This window comes from Saimiri boliviensis, chromosome 20 (assembly GCF_048565385.1).
Source record: "Saimiri boliviensis isolate mSaiBol1 chromosome 20, mSaiBol1.pri, whole genome shotgun sequence".
Classification (NCBI taxonomy): Eukaryota; Metazoa; Chordata; class Mammalia; order Primates; family Cebidae; genus Saimiri; species Saimiri boliviensis.
Genome location: NC_133468.1, coordinates 32,416,982 through 32,437,936, shown reverse-complemented (window position 1 = coordinate 32,437,936; position 20,955 = coordinate 32,416,982). Strand labels below are relative to the sequence as shown.

General features: G+C 45.2%; 1 long non-coding RNA gene across 2 annotated transcripts; it reads left to right on the top strand.

The window, feature by feature from the left end:
* Window positions 1-10,852: 10,852 nt before the first annotated feature.
* LOC141582447 (uncharacterized) lies at window positions 10,853-14,425 on the top strand. 2 transcript variants are annotated; one of them, XR_012515287.1, is made up of 3 exons: window positions 10,853-10,973; window positions 12,330-12,606; window positions 13,212-14,425. It is a non-coding gene; the product is annotated as an uncharacterized LOC141582447 (long non-coding RNA). The 2 variants fall into 2 exon arrangements; XR_012515288.1 differs by having other exon boundaries at window positions 12,330-12,609.
* The last annotated feature ends 6,530 nt before the right edge of the window (window positions 14,426-20,955 follow it).

The following is a 20,955-nucleotide window of genomic DNA, read 5'->3' as shown; positions in this document are numbered from 1 at the left end:
GTTGGAATGCAGCGCGTCAACTGTTGGTTCAATGTGTACGGCATGTTGTAGAAGATAGCTTACATCAGTAACATTTGTTTAAACTGTCTGTATTTTATGATGCTTCGACTTCTGGGGGCCTGGCTAATCCTGGAGAGACTGTGCCTTCCAGCACTAGTGAATTCCTAGAGATGGTAAGCAACGTCCCTGCGAGCGCTAGCATGCCTGGGTATGCAAACCGACCCATCCAGAGCCAAACTCGACCATCTTCTCCATCTGAGTTTCGCACTCTTGGAGACAATATTCCTCTGTCTCCAGCATCCCGGGGCCAGACATCAGACAGCTAGGAGTGGCCCTTATACCCTGGAGGCTGCTTATCACTCAAATGAGCCAATCCCAATCCCAATCAGCCCATTCCCCCGGCCCACCATTCCTTCTTGCAAAAACCACAGTGAAGGCTCTCACCCTGTTCCCGAGTTCCCCCTCTGCCTCTGCCTCCTCACCCACCCAGGTGCTTCCCTAAGAGGTCCCACAGGCCTCCTGTTTCTAGGGATGTGGGAGTAAAATCTTTTTCCTTCACGGTATTTGTCTTCTGACCTGTTGGCTTCACCATACCTGATTAAAACAAATCCCAGGCACTTTCTTGGAGGCGGGAGTTGGGGACAGAGTCCTGCTCTATTGCCCAGGCTGGAATGCAGTGGCACAATCATGGCTCACTGTAGCTTTGGACTTCTGGGTTCAAGTGATCCTCCCACCTCAGCCTCCTGAGTAGCTGGGACTACAAGCATGCACCAACATTCCTGGCTATTTTATGCATATTTTTTTTTAGAGATGGGGAATTCACTATGTTGCCCAGACTGGTCTTGAACTCCTGGCCTCAAAACAAACCTCCTTCCTCGGGCTCCTGAAGTGCTGGGATTACAGGCATGAGCCACGGCATACATTTTAATTTAATACAAGCTCCAAACACCACAGAGAAAGCGCAAACCAGCCCCTTAGGCCAGACTTTAATAAGGTCAGGAGTTCGAGACCAGCCTGGCCAACAGAGTGAAACCCCATCTCTACTAAAAACACAAAAAATTTGCTGCCCGTAGTGGTGGACACCCGTAATCCCAGCTACTGGGGAGGCTGAGGCAGGAGAATCACTTGAACCTGGGAGGTGGATGTTGCAGTGAGCTGAAATCACACCACTGCACTCTAGCCCAGGCAACAGTGTGAGACTCTATCTCAAAAAAAAAAAGAAAAGAAAAGAAAAAAAGAACATTTTGGGGCTGGGTGCAATGGCTCATGCCTATCATCCTAGCACTCTAGGAGACTGAGGTGGGAGGATCACTTGAGCTCAGGAGTTCAAGACCAGCCTGGGTGGCATAGTGTGACTCTGTCTAAAAAAAAAAAAAAAAAAAAAAAAAAAAAAAAAAAAATCTAAATGCCAAATAATTTCATCTGTGGATGATGGCAACTTACTTTTTCCTTGCAATCTGTATATCATTTTCTTGCCTTATGGTGGAGGTTGGCAAACCTTTTCATAAAGGCCAAATAGCACATATTTTAGGCTTTGCAGGCCATATGGTTTCTGTCGCAGCTACCCAGTTTCTCAGTTGTGTGCGAAAGCCGCTACAGGCACCGTGTAAATGAATGGGTAAGGCTGCATTCCAGTAAAACTTCAGGCACAAGAACAGGTGGAGGAGCACGACCAGAATGAGAGAATAATTAGAAAAAGGACTTCTGAAATCTGTTCCTTCATAAAAGCAATGAGCACGCTGGCAAAAACGTCGAAATCAACTTTTTCATACCTCCAGAAATTAACCAAAGGCTTGCAGCTACCTGGGGAGTGTTTATTATTACAATGAATATTTTTTAATAAGGCTGACTTTGGGGGGCTGAGGCAGGAGGATCACTGGAGGCCAGGCATTCGACACTGGCCTGGGCAGCATAGTGACACCCCATCCCTACAAATATTATTTTTAAAAAATTAGCAGGGTTCAATGGTGCCTTCCTGCAGTCTTAGCTACTGGGGAAGATGAGGCAGGAGGATTGCTTGAGGCTGGGAGTTTGAGGTTGCAGTGAATTATGGTCATGCTACTTTGATCCAGCCGGGGAGATGGAGTGAGACCCAGCCTTAAAAAAAAATAAAATCAGGCTGTATTGCAGTAAGAACAGTGAACTTTGTGAAGTTTTAGCTGGTCCTATTCCCACAACCCTTTTTATAGCTCTGTTGCAGGCATGAAAACCAACAGCCTTACGACTATGGTATCTGTGAAACCAATAGCTTAATAGCTACTAGAGGGGAGTAACTTGTTTGGAGTGTCCCCAGAAAGCTCTATCCCCATAGAATGGCCACTATTTGACCTGTCTGGAAGCGCCCTGAAAAGCTCTGTTCCCAGGGATCCTCTTTATTTGACCTGACTCAGAGCTTACTTTGTGGGACCAGCCCTGGCCCGAGGGCACTCGTCAAAAACAATCAGCAATAACTGTTCAACATTGTAGCTGCCTGTGTGGCAATGCCATTTGGGGTCAACAATAGGCTAAGTAAAATTGTGAAAGGAAAAACTGGGAAATGAGACATCCTTTGGGAACTTAAAAAACTTTAATACATTCCTGGGATGATCAAGGCTACATGCATGTGCAGACCAGTGCATGTGCCCAGAAAGACCTGAAAAGACCCTGATGTCTCACCTCTGGCTGAACTTGAGGCTCTCTGCTCAAGCAGGAAATGAAGGCTAGGGCAGAGCTACAAACTGCTTGGTAAAGCGTTGAAGTCAGGCTCCACACACACAGTGGTCCTCAGTGAAGGCTGAGAGACTTATAAGTTTAAGGGATTTAGAGCAATCACACCTGTCATCCCCAGCCCTTCAGGAGGCCCAGGTGGGTAGTTGAGGCCAGGAGTTGGAGACCAGCCTGGCCAATGTGACAAACCCCCGTCTCTACCAAAAATACAAGAATTAGGCAGGTGTGGTGGTGTGTGCTTGTAGACTCAGCCACTCGGGAGGCTGAGGCATGAGAATTGCTTAGACCCAGGAAGTGGAGGCGGCAGGGAGCCAAGATCGTACCACTGCACTTCAGCCTGGGTGACAGAGCAAGACTCTATCTCAAAAAAAAAAAAAAAAGCTTTTTCAATCATTAGTTGACTACTAAGCTAAAAGAAATTTTGGCTGCAAAACATGAAAAAGAACACAGACTTTATAGAATTAATCCAGAAAAATCACTAAGGAAACAAATAGCAAAAACAACAACAAACTCTTTGAGGTGGGAGTGGGGGAAGGGTCAGGGAGATCTGATTTCCAAATTCGCTACATTATGTTATTTTAAATGTTCAGTATTCAACCACAAAAAATTATGAGACATGTAAAGAAACAGAAGAGTATGGCCCATTCACAGAAAACTATCTCTGAGGAATGAGAGACGCTGGAATTACTAGGCAAAGTCTTCAAGTACACTGCTAACAATATGTGTAAAAACTAAAGGAAACCATGTCTTCAGAATTAAAAGAACACTATTATTCAATGGAACCTTACAGACATCTATAGAACACTCAACGACATCAGAACACATGTTCTTCTCAAGAGCACGTGGAGTGTTCTGCACTATAAACCATATGTTAGGCCATAAAACAGTTCTCAGTAAGTTTAAAAGGATTGAGATCACACAAAGCGTGTTTTCTGATCTCAGCAGAATGAATTTAGAAATCAATAACAGAAGGAAACGAGAAATTCAGGAACATGTGGAAATTAAACAGCACGCTCTTAAGAAACCAGTGGACCAAAGAAGAAATCACAAGGAAATCAGAACATGCTTTAAATAAAAATGAAACAACCCACCGAAACTTGCAGAACGCAGCCATAAAGTAGCGCTTAAGAGGGAAATTTATAGCTGTAATCACCTATATTAAAAAGAATAAGGATCTAAATCAGTCACCTAAACTTCCACTTCCTGTAACTTGAAAAAAGTCTAAACTAAACCCAAAACGAGTTGAAGAAAAGAAATAGTAAAGATTGTGAAGAGGTGTCGTTTGTCTGAGGTTCATTGCCTCACACCAAGGAAACTGATTACACAAGGTGTGAGTTTAAGAGCAGAGGTGTAAGAGGTGAAAGGAAGAGAATAGAGAAAAGGTCCCTCTCCTGCAGAGAAAGAGGTGCTCCTGAACGGGTCTTCCGGTTTCATGGTGAAATGCATGGGGTTTTATAGAGGAGCTTGAAGAGGCACTGCTTGATTTACATAGGACATGAGAGACTGGTAGGACCAGGTGTGCTGTTTGCATAGCACAGCGTGCAAAGAAGCTGGCCATCCCACCCTCATCTGTTATTATGCAGATGGGGTCTCTACCTGGCCAGTGCCATTTTGCCTGCTTTTTTACCACACACGTGGCGACAAAGGAAAGGGAGGAGGGAACCTCCGTGTTGAATATACCTGGCTTCCAGGTATCCCTTTTCTATCGGCACGGCTGCTGGCATTTACCTATGCAAGCTTTCAGCTTGCTTGTCTATGCTTACAGCTTGATTTATCAGGCCAATTTTTGTTAGAAAAGAAATTATTTGGGGGCTGCTTTTTATTCAAAGGAAACCTTACCTAGGATTCTCTTATTCTCACTATCTGCCTAAATAATTTCTTTCTGGCTCCTATATCAATTGGAATAAAACAGATGAAATAGAGAATAGAAACACAGGCTCATGTGGCTTCACTGGTGAATTCTACCGAAAATGTAAAGAATGATATGGTTTGGATTTGTGTCACCACCCGAATGCCACGTTGAATTGGAGGAGGGACCTGATAGGAGGTGATTGATGTTAAAACGTGTGCTCTAAATGAAGAGACCCCTCCCCCCCCCAAACAGGCTTGGCATGAGCAACGTGGCTGTTTATACACCCTGGGGCAGGCGGGCTAAGTCCAAAAAGAGAGTCAGCAAAGGGTGGTGGGATAGGAGTTGGTTTTATGGGATTGTGAGGAGGGCAGTAGAAAGTTGCAAAAGTTACAGTTTAGGACGGTTTTTTGCAGGCTGGGAGGGGGGTCGTAGGGTGTGAGGTTACAAGGTTAGCCAAGGTTGATTACAAAGTCCAATGCCCTTGTCAGTTGAGGCTGGAATAAGAAACAATAGAGGAATGTCTCAGGTGAGGTGCTGCAGGGGTTGATTGTCCTTCCGTTTTTCCTGGTATTCCAGCTACTTCAGGTTTTCTAATTCCGGAAGGCCCTCCAGAGGTGCACGTGCGGGTCATGGGGGTCGCCATGCTGTCCACGGTGCAGTCAGACCTTACAATTGGATCATGGGTGCGGATTTCCCCCTTGCTGTTCTCGTGACAGTGATTGAGTTCTCAGGAGAGCTGATGGTTTCAAGTGTGGCACTTCCTCCTTCCCTCACTCCGCCTCCTGCCACCACGTGAAGAAGGTGCTTGCTTCGCTTTGCCCTCTGCCATGACTGTAAGTCTCCTGAGGCCCCCTCCTAGTCACATTTCCTGTTACGCCTATGGAATTTGGAGTCAATTAAACCTTCGCAGATTACCCAGTCTCTGGTAATGCCTTACAGCACTGTGAAAATGGACTAACACAAAAAATAAACGCAAATTCTTGACAAAACCTCCAGAAAATATGGATGAATAGATTTTCCGACTCATTCTATGATACCAGTATTACCCAGATAATAAAACTAGACAAAGACATCACCAGAAAAGAAATTTATGAACCAGTATCCATTATGAACATAGATGGAAATCGTCAATAAAATACCAGAGAACCAAATTCAGGAACGTATAAGAGGATTATATATCACCACCAGGTGGGATTCATCCCAAGAATGCAAGATTGTTTTAACATCTGAAATCAATCAAAGTAATACACCATGTTAATAAAAGAAAGGAAAAAACACACAGGACCATCTCAAAATGTACAGAAAAAGCATTTGATAAAATCGAACACCCTGTCATCATAAAAAATAATAATAAATAAACTAAGAATATAAGGGAACCTCTTCAACATGATAAAGGGCATCTACAGAAAACCCACAGTTTGGCGAGGCATGGTGGCTTATGCCTGTAATCCCAGTACTTTGGGAGGCCGAGGTGGGCAGATCACAAGGTTAGGAGTTTGAGACCAGCCTGGACAACATGATGAAACCCCGTCGCTACTAAAAATACAAAACTTAGCCAGGCATAGTGGCGCACACCTGTAATCCCAGCTAGTCAGAAGGCTGAGACGGGAGAATCGCTTGAACCCAGGAGGTGAAGGTTGCAGTAAGCCGAGATCATGCCATTGCACATCAGCCTGGGCAACAGAGGGAGACTCCATCTCAAACAAACAAACAAACAAACAAAAAACCACAGCTAACATCATATTTAATTGAGAAAGTATGAATGTTTTTATCCTAAAATCAGGAGCACAACTAGGATATCCTCTCTCACTACCTCTACTCAGCATTGTACTGGAGAGTCTGGCCAGACTAATTAGGCAACAAAAACAAAGGCCTCCAGATTGGAAAAAGATAAGTAAAACTATTTCTATTCTCAGTTGACAAGAACTTACATTTAAAAAATCCTCAAAAATAGACACACACACTATTAGAACTAATAAACAAGTCCAGCAAAGTTTCAGGATATAAAGTCAGCATACAAAAAATCAATTTTACTTCTATAGACTAGGAATAAATAATATGAAAATATTTTATTTTATTTACTTTTTTTGGAGACAGGGTCTCACTCTGCTGCCCAGGCTGGAGTGCAGTGGTGCAATCACAACTCACTGCAGCCTCAAACTCCTGAGCTGAAGCAAACCTTGAACTAGCTGGGACTACAGGCACTTGCCACCACACCTAGCTAATTTTTACTTTTTTATGGAGACAGGAATTTTACTATATTGCCCAGGCTGGTCTGAAACTCCTGGCCTCAAGCGGTCCTCCCACCTTGGCTTCCCAAAGTGCTGGAATTACAGGTGTGAGCCACTGTGCCTGCCTAAAAAAATTTTAGCAAAGCCATCAAAAAGAAGAAAATCCTTAGGATTAAGTTTAACTAAAGTAGTGCAAGACTTTTCTGTGGAAACCTCTAAATCATTGCTGAAAGTAATTAAATGGGTTACATCCATGGAAAGACATCTCATGTTCATGGATTGAAATAGTTAATATTGTTAAGATAGAAATACTCCCCAAATTGCTCAATCCCTATAAAAATTACAGCTGACTTTTTTGGTGGAAATTGAGAAGCTAATGCTAAGATTCTTATGGAAGTACGAAGAACTGAGACCAGCCACAACAATCCTGACAAAGAAGAACAGAAGTTGGAGGACGTATACTTCCTCATTTCAAAACCGCTAAGGCACCATACTCAACACAGCTGGTATAAGAACAGACATGTAGGCCAATAGAAGCGAATTGGGAGTCCAGCTATAAACACTCACACTTATGGTCAGCTGATATTCAACAAGGGTATCAAGACTATTCAATGGGGAAAGAATAGTCTCTTCAACAAAAGACTGGGACAATTGGATATCCACCTGCAAAAGAATAAAGTTGGATCCCATATTAGTTTCCTAGCTGCCATAACAAATCACTCTAAACTGTGTGGCTTAAGAGCAAAGAAATGTATTGTCAGACAGTTCTGAATGCTGGAAGTCCAAAATCAAGGTGTTATGACAGGGCCATGCTCTCTCCGAAGGTTCTTGGGAAGGATCCTTCCTTGCCTCTTCCTACCTTCTGGCTTGTAGATACGTTACAATCCTTTGTTTGTAGACACTTCACCCTTATCTCTGCCTCCACTGCACATGGCATTCTTTCTGTGTATCTCTATGTCCCTGTTGTCTACATGGTGTTCTTATAAGGACACCAGTCATTGGATATAGGTCCAGTCCTACTCCTGTATGGCCTCATCTAATCTTGTTTATATCTGCAAAGACCTTGTTTCCAAACAAGGTAGCATTTGCAGGTGCTTGGAGTTGGAATTCTAATTTATCTGTTGGTGGAGGCACAGTTCCACCCACGGCAGGCTCCTACTTCCCACCACATACAAAACTATCTCAAAATAGACTGTAGACCTAAGTGTAAAAGCTTAAACTATAAAACCCTTAGAAGAAACCTAGGTGTACATTTTTGTGAGCTTAAATTAAGCAATGGTTTATTTGATGTGACACCCAAATGAATGGAAGAAACAAAAGAAAAATTAGATAAATTAGAGTTTCTCAAAAGTAAAACCTCTGTGTTCTAAAGATACTATCAAAGAGTAAAAAGACAACCTTCAGAATGGGAGAATAGGAGAAAATAGTTGCAAATCATACAACCGATAAGGGACTTTTTATCTAGAATATACAAAGAACTCTTACAAATAATTCCTCAGCGGGGCTTGGTGGCTCACACCTGTAATCCAAGCACTTTGGAGGCCAAGGCAGAGGTCAGGAGTTCAAGACCAGTCTGACCAACATGGTAAAACCTCATCTTTAAAAACAAACAAACAAATAAACAAACCAAATAGTTCCTCAATATTTACAACTCAACAGTAAAAATGCAAACATAACAATTAAAACTTCAACTGACAAGTTTCCTAGTCCAGGGTCACCAAGATTGATACTAATGTTTTCTTCCAAGGGTTTATAGTTTTAGCTCCTACATTTAGGTCTATAATCTATTTTGAGTTTACTTTTTTTTAATGGTGGGAGGTAGGGGTATGTTGTGTAGGAAAGGATTTTAAGAGACATTTCTTCAAAGACATACAATGACCAATAAGCCATGAAAAGATGCTCAGTATTCTTAGTTATTAGGAAAATGCAAACCAAAAGAGTGACCTACCATTTCACAGTTACTAGTTTGCCTAAAATTGAAAAAGACAATAACAAGTGTTGATGAGAACATAGAGAAGTTGAGGTCCTCATACGTTGATTCCAAAATGGTGTGGCCACTTTGGGAAAACAGTTTGACAGTGTTTCAAAAAGCCAAACAGAGAGTTACAAAATAATCCTGCCATTCCACTCTAAGATGCGTATCCATGAGAAGCAAAAGCATGTCAACACAAAAACTTGTATAAAAATGTACATAGTAGCATTATTCACAATAGTCAAAAAGTAGAAAGAACCCAAATGTCAATCAACTGAGGAATGGATAAACAAAATCTGGTTATCTATATGGTGGAATATTATGCAGCCACAAAAATGAATAAAGTTTTATTTATTAATTTTTTAACCTGGGTGAATCTTTAAAATATGCTAAATGAAAGAATCCAGACACAAAAGGCTACATATTGTATGATTCCATTTATATGACATGTCTAGAATAGGCAAATGACCCCCAGCCCTTGGCAACAACTAATCTACTGTCTGTCTCTGTGAGTTTGTTTATTTTCTCCTTGAATGTTTAGTAGAATTCATCTGTTAAGTAATCTGAGGCTGAGAATGTTTTTTTTGTGGGAATGTTTCTAATTATGAATTCAATTTCTTTAGCAGATATAAAAGTATATAGATTTTTTATTTTTATGACAATTTTAATAAATTGTGTTTTTCAGTGAATTTATCCATTTCATCTACATTTTTAAATTATTGGCATAAAGCTGTTGACAATATCCTTTTATTATATTGTTAAAGTCTTCGGGATCTGTAGTGATGTCTCCTGCTATGGCTAATTTGTGTTTTCTCCTTTATTTTTCTTGATCCAGCCTGCTAAGTATTTATCAGTTTGGTTAATCTCATGTGTCAACGTGTGGCTTTTCAATTTTCTCTATACATTTGCTTTTGATTGTATTTGTTTCTACTATTATTTTTATTATTTCCTTTATTTTTCCTTCTCCATTCTCTCAACATGCTGTTTTTTCTCTAGCTTTTTGAGTTTGAAGCACAGATCATTCATTTTCTACCTTTTTGCTTTTCTAACATGTTCATTTAGAGTTGTAAATTTCCTTTTAAGAGCCGCACTAACTGCATCCAACAAATTTGTATGTCATGTTTTTATTTCCATTAATTTACAATTTCTTTTCTTTTCTTTTCTTTTCTTTTTGAGACAGAGTTTCGCTCCTGTTACCCAGGCTGGAATACAATGGCGTGATCTCGGCTCACCGCAACCTCCGCCTCCTGGGCTCAGGCAATTCTCCTGCCTCAGCCTCCTAAGTAGCTGGGATTACAGGCACGTGCCACCACGCCCAGCTAGTTTTTTGTATTTTTTTTTAGTAGAGACGGGGTTTCACCTTGTTGACCAGGATGGTCTCGATCTCTCGACCTTGTGATCCACCCGCCTCGGCTTCCCAAAGTGCTGGGATTACAGGCTTGAGCCACCGCGCCCGGCCTAATTTACAATTTCTATTGTGATTTTTTCTTTGACATATTGAATTATCTAAAAGAGTATGGATTATTTCCAAGGCTTTGAGGTATTTTCTAATATTTTTGTTATTAATTTCTAGTTTAATTGCAATGTATCAGAAAACACATTTTATTATTTTAATCATTTGAAATTTGTTGAGACTTATTTATGGCTAGGTATATGGTCTATTTTGGAAAATGTTCTGTGTGTACTTTTTAAAAGCACATATGATGCAATTGGTAGGAGTGTGTTCTATATATTGTCCACTGGGTGAAGCTGGATAACTGTATGCTTCAGATCTTTTATACTGTTCTTTTATTCAAAATGCGCTTCTTATAAACAGCATATAGTTGAGATTTTGAAAATCCAATCTGACGCCCATCCCTTTGGGCTGTTAATAGCCCTAGCTCATCCCAGTCTCCCTTCTGGATCTTCTGCAGCCCACGTACACCTTTAAAAATAGTCTCCTTGAAATTAAATCTTCCTCAAATTATCCTAAATTAAGTATACCGTGTGTTTCATATGGGAGCCTCAACCAACTCACTGTCTTCTTGATCACAGCCCTGGTTGCAGTGAGGTTGGGGGCCATATGACTAGTGCTGACCAATGGACTGTGAACAGAAAGGACAGCATCACTGCCATGGAGCCTCCTCCGTCCCAGTCGTCCCTGTTGTGACAATCTCAGAGGCAACGTTCTCCAATGGCTGAGCTACGAGATAGGGAAAAGCTGCCCAACCTGGTAAGTACTTACTTTGTGTGAGTAAGAAGAAAACATTGTATGGTGTAAGGGTTCCAGGGTGAATTTGGTATTTCTGAATAGCCAATTCTACCTTGACTTGGGATCATACCGTATATCTACTTTGGTACCGTAAGTATAGCTGTTGATGGATGTTTGTATTGTTTTGTCTTTTTACTCCTTCCTTCCTTTGTTCTTTCCTTCATCTGTTCCTTCGTTCTTCTCTCTTTTTTCTTTATATTTCTTCTCTCTCACTCTTCTTCTGATTCTTTTTCTATTTTTCTTTCTTTCTCAGTTTAGTTCTTCCATGTTCCTGTTGACTCCCAGCCCTATAATTTTCCTCCAGTGAATTCTGCTTTATCCAGACAGCCAAAGTGGGTTTCTATTGCTGGCATCTAAGAACCCCAATTGGGGGTTCACCCTATTCCCCGCTTACCATTATGTCATAGATGTATTTTCATGCCATCAAATAGTATTCAAAAGATTATTTTAATGGCTGCACAATCTTTCATCATATTTATGTAGCATAATTTATTTGACCATGCCCAAGTGTTCTAGTAAGTTATAAACTTCTATTAAATACTTACAATGAATATTACCATATTTACATTTTTAGCTTCAATCCTGGACGTTGTGTTAGGATATCTTGGAGTGAAATTATCAGCTTAATTTTGTAAACATTTTAAAACCTCTTATGGCATAAAGGTAATTTTTTTTCCTAGAACTTTTATACCAATTGGTACTTTTACTTGTGAGATGCTCTATTTTCCTACTTTACTCAACAAGACTGAGTGCCATAATTATATTTAAACATATATATTTGCTAATCTGTAGGAGAAAAATCTCACTGATATTTTAATGGGCATTTCTTTGATCAATGAAACTGAATATTTTGAAATATTTTATTATACATTTTTATTTCATCTTTTGAGCATTTTTGCATTCACTATTTTTCTATTGGAATGTTTATTTTTATTGATTTGTGATTACTTTTTACATATTAGAGATATTAATCTTTTGTCATATTTCTTGCAACCATTTTATTCTTGTTTGTAGTTTCCCAATAAATTAAACTAAATGCTTTTTAAAACAAAGAGATTCAGATTTTATGTATTAAATTCTACCTTAATCTTTGCTATTTTTTTCTGTTACTTTTAGGTTTAAAGTGTCTTAATGTACCCCCAAGATCAAACATTTGTTTCCTTTTTAATGATTTCCCTTTCTTACATTTACTTCTTTAAATCCTCTGGAATTTATATTAATGTATGATGTGAAGAAAAGAGCTAATTTTATTTCCCCGCAAATCGCTAACCAAATGTCCCAGCATCATTTATTGAATGATCTGTTTCTTCCCCACAGGTTTGCAATGCCACCTCAGTAAGCTGAGATGTGGTAATCGCCATGGCAACAGGGCTGCATTAAAAGCACTGTGCACACAAAGTGGAGGGCTGGCGCCTGGCAGAGTTCAGTCCGATCTCACTGCACGTCTTTCCTAATTAAGATGCACCTTTTGGTTTTGTCTTGAGAAAAAAAAAGAAAAAGAAAAAGAAAAGAAAGGAAAATTCTCCCTTTATAGCTACAAGGCAGAAGAAAAATTAAGGCGAAGATCCTTTCATGCCCAATATGGGCCTTCCAGGTAGTTGTGGCATGGGGAACCATGGGCAGCAAGTGAGAAAGTGCACAGTGATTTGCCACTGTTACAGTCTGAGAAACTGGAGGAACGTCATCAAAGTCCTTGAATAGCTGGAGAGCGGGTGTGGGATGGTTCTGTTTGGAAAATGCAGCTCTGATATAAACAAAGCAGAGACTGCAGTGTTTGCCCAGCAAGACCCTAGCTGGAGACCCTAGCCTGCCTTCTCCCACTTGGATCAAAGCTTCCACCATCAACAGGCCACAAAACCCATGCTTCCTGCTCTCTGAGGCTTCTGACTTTAGTTCCCTGGAATCCTCCTTCCTTGTCAGGTGTCTGTGTCTAGGCCTGGGGGAGACCAGACTGAGGTCTGTCCTTGCCTGCCTACGTGGACAAGGCATACTATTGCTGTAGACCACTTGCTTACATGCCCCTAAAATTTATATGTTGAAGCCTGAATCCCCAGTGTAATGATATTTGGAGGTGGGGCCTTTGAAAGGTGATTAGGTTTATATGAGGTCATGAGGGTGGGGTCCTCAAAATTGGATTAATGTTCTTTAAGAAGAGACACAACAGAGCTTGCTTCCTCTCTCTCTCCCGATCATGTGAAGATGCAGCAAGGAGGCGGCCGTCTGCAAACCAGAAAGAGAGCCCTCACCAGGAACCAGATCTGCTGGCAGCTTGAGCTTGGACTTCCCCGCCCTTAGAGCTGTGAGAAATGTTGCCTCCAGGTCAATGAGGTATTTGTTACAGCACCAGGGGCTTCCTGAGAACTCTACCTTTAGAGAGGCCCCAGGAAGCCTGCGTGCTTGACACTCAGTTGAATATTGGGTCACTGCAAAGCTGTCTGCTGCTGGAGGACAGCCAGCGAGAGGTCATGGCAAGACATTGGAAGAAGCAGAAGTCATGAGCAGGCTGATGCTATGAGACCGAGACAAAATGACACATTGCCCCAGGAAGAGGGACAAAGAGGCAGCAGGCAGAACCTGTGGGAATCAGTAATCTCCTGCTGCCACTGAGGCCCCAGGACCAACTCAGATCCAGTACTGCTCTCCTGGGGGTCTGTTCTGACTCCAGCCCCTGTCCTTGGAGTCCCCTGAGATACCTGTAGCCATGCAATAAGCCCACATTATCATATTTCCCCTGCTGGCCCCACCCCGGAGCATTTCTAACAATTTCCAGTGCTTTTCCCCTTAGCACACCACTGGGCCTTTGCACACGCTAGTGCCTCCCGGATTTGCCCGGACTTCTCCTTCATCCTCAGACTCCTCAGCTTTCTCCCTCCCTAGGGGAGGACTCTCTTTCCTCCAGTGGGCCCCGTGGTCTTCCCTGACGTCCTCACTGCCATCCTTGTTCTCTACTCAGAAGGAGGCAGATGCTGGCCTGTCCCCACTCCCCTGTAGACTGATCAGATGAATTGACCTGGGCTGGGCAGGGCAGGTGTGTTTGACCAAATAGCTGGGCACCCTATGGCCCAGTCAAGTTGACACATAAAGTTAACTGCCATAGGGCCCCTTCATTGTATTTGTCTATGAACAAAAAACAGCATCAACTCCGGGTATCTGAGGGTTCTGAAGACAGGTTCTGTGATCCCTTTTTACAGATGAGGATGCAGAGGTTTAGTTATCACTCACCCAGATCACACTCTCATCTGCGGATGGCAGGAGTATTTGATGGGATGTGTGAGCCTGGCCGTCTCCCTCAGGACATACTGGCTCATTAAATTTGCCAGCTCCTGCCTGGAAAAGTATTTAATTTGCCTTTTACAATGCACCGATTTCAAGTTAATTAACTGGCAATTGAAAGTTATAGGTAGCATTCGAATTTATTAATAACATTGGAAATAAATCTCCCTGGAATTCAATTGATTGAAAACCTCATGAAATTCTTTTTTTATAATCCATAAAGCTGGTGTGAGAGAGAGGTGTTCCAGAAACCTTGGGGATGGGGGCACTGCAGGTGTGGAGGGGTGGAGTGGGGAGGGGGCTTCTGTTCTGATGTAGGCCAGTCTTGGCTCCCACCCGCCCCTGCCCATAGCCTCCAATGTGGCCTCTGAGGGTCAGGGAAGAAGCCATGCCCCCATCACGAATGTCCCGGCATGTGCTAGTGATTCGTTTGCAGTGATTCGTCTGCTCTGCACCTGACCTGAGCTGGGGACCCAGACGTGACCTGGCACATAGGACACTCACAGCCGACTGAAAGAGACAGAGCTGGAGGGTACACCTTGGATTTAAGGAGGTGAGGACTGAAGCTGGGGGACCCCAATGGTACCTTGACCACCCTCCGCCAGGCCCAAAGCCAGAATCAGGTTGTTTCTGCCACTCCAATAGGAGAGCTGCCCCTTGTGGATCTTCGGGACATGCCAGGAGCAGGCTAAGAAGAGTGTGCCTCCCCGGAAACCTCTGAGGTTCAGCCCAGCCCCAGCCACCGCCGCACTGCGGCCGTCATGTCAGGCTCTTGCCAGAAGTTACCATCCGATTCAGTGGGTCCTGACTTTCTTTTCTGGCTGGTGGCAACTGCGGTAGGGAAGGCAGGGGTCCCTGGCTGGGGACTGAGAAGTTGCTTTCGGGCCCAGACTCTGGGTCCCAAGGCAAGCCTGCCTGCTGGGGAGACCCTTGAGCCCCTACCCAAGTAAGAGGGGAGGCTGCGAGGCAGGGTCCTGCCTGAGCGTGCGGACTTGCTCCATCCCGGGGCTCAGCGGGGCTGAAGGGGTGAGGACAAGAGGGTCCCCACAGCCAGAGAACTGTCACAGGCCAGGGCCTGGGTGCACCAAGGACTATGGGTCAAATGAGTTCCAGTCCCTAGGGGAGAGGCCTTGGAAGAAAAGGTGTTACTGGCCGGGTGCAGTGACTCAAGCCTGTAATCCCAGCTCTTTGGGAAGCCAAGGTGGGAGGATCATCTGAGGTCAGGAGTTCAAGACCAGCCTGGCCAACATGGTGAAACCCCCTCTCTACTAAAAAATATAAAAATTAGCGTGGTGGCGCAGGCCTGTAGTCCCAGCTACTCGAGAGACTGAGGCAGGAGAATCATTTGAACCTGGGAGGCAGAGGTTGCTGTGAGGTGAGATCACCCCACTGCACTCCAGCCTGGGCGACAGAGTAAGACTCCATCTCAGAAAACAAAAGAAGGAAAATAAGAAAAAAAGGAAAGGTGTGACTGAGGTGGTGTCAGCCCCTTCCCCACCACACACCGTGTAGGCACACACGTGCCCATGCGGGCACACGCCGTAGCAGATACGCACACCCACACACACCCTCAGGCACACACATGTGCACATATGTGTAATGCACTGGATATACATTCTCACGTATGTACAATCGTGCACACACAAACACATGTACACAGAACATGCACACACATGAACATACGCATTCTTATGCACACACTGGCATATGTGCATGCACACGCATAGCAGGGGCTGAAGCCAGCTGGCATTTGAGAAGAAATGTCAGGTTAGATCCGGACGCTGGGCCACAGAAGGGAGAGGCGGGAAGTGCACTGTGGGTGGCGGGAGCCGCAGAGCCAAGGAGACTCAGGGAGGACATTCCAGGTAGCCATGTCTGGGCCAGGCAAATGGGGACAGGGTGGGGCAGGGCGGGGCGAGCTGAGCAGGGGAAGGAAAGAGGGAAGGAGGGAAGGAGGGAAGGGAAGAAAGAAGGAAGGAAGGAAGAAGAAAATAGCTGCGCATGGTGGCGTGTGCCTGTAATCTCAGCTACTCCTTGGGAGGATGAGGCAGGAGAATTGCTTAAACCTGGGAGGCGGAGGTTGCAGTGAGTCACGATTGCGCCACTGCACTCCAGCCTGGGCAACAGAGTGAGATTCCATCTCAAAAAAAAGAGAAAGCAAAAAAGTTATACATTGAGCTAACCAGCTGTTAAGTGAAACAGACTCTATCTTTCTACTTTGACAGATATCCCTTTCCCAGGACCTGGAAGCCAGGTTTGACACTGGAATTGTGACTGTCAGTCTTGTGCTGGAAGGTGAGAGCTGGGGAGAGCCAGTCCCTGTGGTCCTCCAGCCTTCCTGCTTCCCACACTAGCTTCCATCTTGCGCCACGGGGAAGCTTCGTGAGCACACCTGTGGGTGCCCACCTGACGCATCTAAGCTCAGTTCTCACCCTGCAAACACAGCAGCCCCCTGGCTGAAAGATAGAGGTGGCCGAGCACAATGTCTTACACCTGTAATCCCAGCACTTTGGGAGGCCGAAGCAAGTGGATCATGAGATTAAGAGTTCGAGACCATCCTGGCCAACTTGGTGACACCCCCGTCTCTACTAAATATACAAAAATTAGCTGTGCATGGTGGTGGGCACCTGTAATCCCAGCTACTTGGGAGGCTGAAGCAGGGGAATCCCTTGAACTCAGGAGGTGGAGGCTGCAGTGAGCAGAGATCACACCACTGCACTCCAGCCTGGGCAACAGAGCAGGATTCCATCTGAAAGAAAGAGAGAGAAAGAGAGAGAAAGAGAGAGAGAGAGAGAAAAGAAAAGAAAGAAGAAAGAAAAAGAAAGAGAGAAACAAAGAAAGAAAGAAGGAAGAGAAGGAAAGAGAAAGAAAGAAGAAAGAAAAAGGAAAGAAAGAAAGAAAGAAGAAGAAAGGAAGAAAGGAAGGAAGGAAGGAGTGTCCTGGGTAATACAGGCAGGACTCTCCCTTATCTCTGGCACTGGGTCTAGGGGAATGGATGGCCGCTGGTCTGCTTCCCTGAGGAGGAGAGAATGTATTTTTTCACAAACAAAAAAAAATAATAATTAAAAAAAATTAAAAAACAAGGCCGGGCGCGGTGGCTCAAGCCTGTAATCCCAGCACTTTGGGAGGCCGAGGCGGGTGGATCACGAGGTCAAGAGATCGAGACCATCCTGGTCAACATGGTGAAACCCTGTCTCTACCAAAAATACAAAAAAATTAGCTGGGCATGGGGCACATGCCTGTAATCCCAGCTACTCAGGAGGCTGAGGCAGGAGAATTGCCTGAACCCAGGAGGCGGAGGTTGCGGTGAGCCGAGATCGTGCCATTGCACTCCAGCCTGGGTAACAAGAGCGAAACTCCATCTCAAAAAAAGAAAAAATAAATAAAAAATAAAAAATAAAAAAATAAGACTAATCGTCAGCTCATGGGCCTTAGCACCTCCACACTGCTGATCATCTGGACACAGCTAGCGTTCTAGCCTATCATCTTACTGGCTTTAAAAATATAGACATTTATTGGCCGAATGCAGTGACTCACGCCTGTAATCCCAGCACTTTGGGAGGCTGAGGCGGGCAGATCACAAGGTCAGGAGATCGAGACCATCCTGGCTAACACGGTGAAACCCCGCCTCTACTAAAAATGCAAGAAATTAGCCGGGTGTGGTGGCAGGTGCCTGTAATCCCAGCTACTCGGGAGGCTGAGGCAGGAGAATCAATTGAACCCAAGATGTGGAGGTTGCAGTGAGCCAAGATTGCACCACCGCACTCCAGCCTGGTGACAGAGTGAGACTCCGTCTCAAAACCAAGCAAACAAAACAAAACAAAACACTTTTCACCTATTTTTGTTCTGTTTTTGAAACAGGGTCTTGCTCTGTTGCCCAGGCTGGAGTGAGGTGGCGCCATCTCGGCTCACTGCAGCCTTGATCCTCTGAGCTCAAGTGATCTTCCTGCCTCAGCCCCCTGAGTTGCTGGGACTACAGGTGCGTGCCACCGCATCTGGCTAATTTTTGTTTTTTGGTTTTTGGTTTAAGAGATGAGGTCTCACTACATTGCCCAGGCTGTTGATTGCCTATTTTGACTTGGAAGTGTTGGTTCCTTGAGGGCAGAGACCCCTGTCTTTTGCTGGTGGAGACTTCTCAGGGCCCGGCTCAATTAAGGTGATCAATAAAAGGTTCATTACATGAGGGAAGGGAAGAAGGAAGGAAGGATGCATGGCTTTGTGATTCCTGCCCTGGGAAAAGGAATAAAGGGGGTGACAACATTTCTCCAGCCTAAACATACGCACACTGCCTGCCTGGGACAGTTACCCAGTGATTCCCGCCAGGGTTTGACTTCACGCACCTGTCGCACCCCGGGCCTCCGTGGTTGCTGAGTGAGCTGTGCCTGCTGGGCCCTGGACAAGGTGGCTGGAGGAAGCGTCCCAGAGTCAACGGGCCTGGAAGAAGAGGCTCCAGCTTAAGGAGCGTGTTGCCTATTCACCAGCAATTAAAGGCAGGTGAAGCTCAGGCAGGCAATCTCCGTCTCTTGTCTCTCTCTCCCTCTCGCCCTCTTTCTCTGTCTCTTTTTCCTTCCCTCCTTCTCTCTTTCTGTTTCCCTGCTCTCCCTGCCCTTTTGGTCTCTGGGTTCTGGACTCAGAGCAGCCTGGAATCATCTCCGTCCTCCACATGCTTGCTATGGTGCTTTTTCATGCTTCTCTTTTAGTGACAGGATCATGCGCTGTTGCCCAGGCTGGAGTGCAATGGCACAATCATGGCTCACCGCAGAGCCTCTAACCTCTGGGCTGAAGCGATCGTCCCACCTCAGTCTCCCAAGTAGCTGGGACTACAGGTATAAGCCACCAGCACGTCAGGCTAACTTTAAAAAAAAATCGTAGCAACAGGCTCTTGCTATGTTGCCCAGGCTGGTCTTGAACTCCTGACTTCAAGCAGTCTTCCCACTTTGGCCTCCCTGAATGCCGGGATTACAGGTGTGATTTACCGCACCTGGCTTGGTTTGGTGTTTAATTAACGCTCACCCTCTCTATAGTATTTCAAGCTCCAGGCAGAGGTGGGCAGGGCTCTGTGTGTAGCTGGGCACTGGACACAGGGTGATATGGTTGGGCTGTGTCCCCACCCAGATCTCACATTGAATTGTAGCTCCCATAATTCCCATGTGTTTTGGGCGGGACTTGCTGGGAGGTAACTGAGTCATGGGAGGTTTTCCCCATACTGTTCTCGCGGTAGTCAGTCAGTCTCACGAGATCTGGTGGGTTTGTAAGGGGAAACCCCTTTCGCTTGGTTCCCAGTCTCTCTCCTGCCTGCGGCCACGTAAGACGTGCCTTTCCCCGTCCACCACGCTTGTGAAGCCTCCGAGCCACGTGGAACTGTGAGTCCATTAAACGCTTTTTTCTTGATAAATTACCACAAATTACCCAGTGTCGGGTATGTCTTTTTTGGCAGAGTGAGGACAGACTAGTACCCAGAGCTTAATGCCTGCACAGGTCACCGGGTGATTCAGCAGTGGTTTGGGTCTCTGTGTCGTGCCTGGGACTTATTTCAGGGTATATGGGCCTCCCTGGGGTCACTGACACGGCACCGACCCCAGGCCTGAAGAGGAGCATGGGGCAGGATTGGGTGCCTGCTCCCAGAGCCCTCAGGCCGCTCCAGCTTAACTCACCTTCTTGCGGAGCTGGGGGCCAGGCCCGGCTTGGGGCCAGCGTGGTTAGGTGGAGGGCTGAGATGGCCTCTGAGGGTGGGGCCTCCCTCACCCTCTGGAGGTAAGAAACAGATCTTGACTCTGGAGATAGGGCTCGGACACCAGGCCAAATTGAGGACTAGCTAAAACAGGGACACAGAGGAAGCGTCTTTCCATTAGACACGCCCACCAGTGTGCCATGTCCGTTTGCCATCACCATGGCGACACTCAGGCGCCACAGCCCCTTTCCACGGCAAAGACTCAATGACCCAGAAATGACCACCCTTTTTCTAGAAATTTCTGCATAAGCCACCCCTTATTCTGCATGCAATTAAAAGTAGGTATAGGGCCAGGTGCTGTAGCTCACGCCTATAATCCCAGCACTTTGGGAGGCTGAGGCGGGCAGATCAGACCACCTGCGGGCAGGTCAAGAGATCAAGACCATCCTGGCCAACACAGTGACCCCCGTCTCTACTGAAAATACAAAATTTGCCAGGCGTGGTGGTGTGTGCCTGTAATCCCAGCTACTCGGGAGGCTGAGGCAGGAGAATCGCCTGAACCCAGGAGGTGGAGGTTACGGTGAGCCAAGATGGTACCACTGCACTCCAGCCTGGTGCCAGAGCAAGGTTCCATCTCAAATAATAATAATAATAATAATAATAAAAGGAGGTATAAATATGGTGCAGAGCCGCCCTGAGCTGCTGTTCTCAGCCTAGGGGGCAGAGTCCTGCTCCATTTGGGAACAGTCCTGGAGCTATAACCCTACCCGTCCAATACAGCTGTTAATCCTGCCTCCAGCTCACCTTTGAATTCTTTCCTGGGCAAAGCCAAGAATCTTGCAGGATAAGCCCCAGTCTGGGGCTTGCCTATTGTGTGTCATCCCCAACCCCTCCCTAGAGGTCCTGGGGGCAGGGCTGGACCTCCCTGCCACAGAGGCCCTGTGGTCACCCCGGACCTGGCTGCAGCTGCTCACAGCTTCACTGGCACCCAGCCAGTGG